Source organism: Sinocyclocheilus grahami, unplaced genomic scaffold, assembly GCF_001515645.1.
Source record: "Sinocyclocheilus grahami isolate Dianchi unplaced genomic scaffold, SAMN03320097.WGS_v1.1 scaffold48.1, whole genome shotgun sequence".
Classification (NCBI taxonomy): domain Eukaryota; kingdom Metazoa; phylum Chordata; class Actinopteri; order Cypriniformes; family Cyprinidae; genus Sinocyclocheilus; species Sinocyclocheilus grahami.
In genome coordinates this window covers 2,015,620-2,016,790 of record NW_015505227.1, presented here as the reverse complement: position 1 = coordinate 2,016,790, position 1,171 = coordinate 2,015,620, and positions in this window count along the sequence as shown.

Here is a 1,171-nt window from a genome sequence, read left to right as displayed (position 1 = left end):
AGCGACCTGGCCCGCAGAAAGCGTTCATCGAGTTTGCTTCTCTGCGGCTCAGTCTGTTTCTCTGCGGGCCATTCGATGTTCAACTTGGCAACCGCACGAGTAACTACCTCTATTAGCTCCTCATATTGTGGGGATTGAGGGGGCGAATCTTCGACGCTCTCCACATCAACCTCCTCGGAGGAAGACAGGAGAAACGCCGAGCCCGCTCTCCGGGGGGAAATAGCCACAGAACGGGCTTCCGATCCCAGCGAGCGGGCAGTGGATCTGGCTGATGAGGAAGAAGATAGGGACTCGCCCGTCTCCATTCCCTCCACCAGATCCAGCTACGAACCCCACGAGTGCAGCTGCCGCTCCGCCTCGGCGGAAGCGGGGCCAGCACCGTGAGGAACGCTGGTGAAGCCTCTCTCCTCAAAGAGAACCTTCCGGGAGCAAAGCAAACGCAGTGGCAACAGCTCACAATGCGGACAGTCAGCCCTCTCGAGAGCCGACGCCGCGTGCTCCGCTCCCAAGCAGACCACGCACAAACTGTGTGTATCCCCGCTCGTGATGTAGCGTGGGCAGGTAGGAACACACAGTCTGTAACACGATCTGCTTTCGCCCTTTTTTGTCTTTAGTTTAGACATCTCTTTTTTTCTCTCTTTCTGCTGGAGCTTATATTTTGAATGCTTGTGCAACTTTTGGACAGACAACAATAAATAAGACTCACAGAGCATAAATCGTGACCGACACACACAGAGAGCTTTGCTGGATGACAGAAAGCTAGCGCCGGCTGCACCTCACGTGCTTTTAAAGCTTCCTGGTCATTATGTCACCCGCCTCGACGTCCTGCCCATCGATTCGACTGATTACACATATGATTCAGAGCTTGGTATCGCTGAAGGCGTTCCCCTAGCATTTCCGATGCAGCTCGAGTTCCCGAAGGGGAACAGTATTATTTATAAAATTATAGTGGATTTCGGCATCTGCCATGACACTCGCTGTGAGAAAAACTGCAATCGAAGTGATACAAATGGTGAAACGGTTGGAGTTCTGTTATCACTAGAATGTTGCACACCTGGAAAAGGCTCTCAGCCAATCAGATTCAAGAACCAGAAAGGCCGGTTGTATAAAGCTATAGGCTTACTGTATATTTATAATTTGTGCCCAATTGTATGTCTCCTAAAAAATGTTA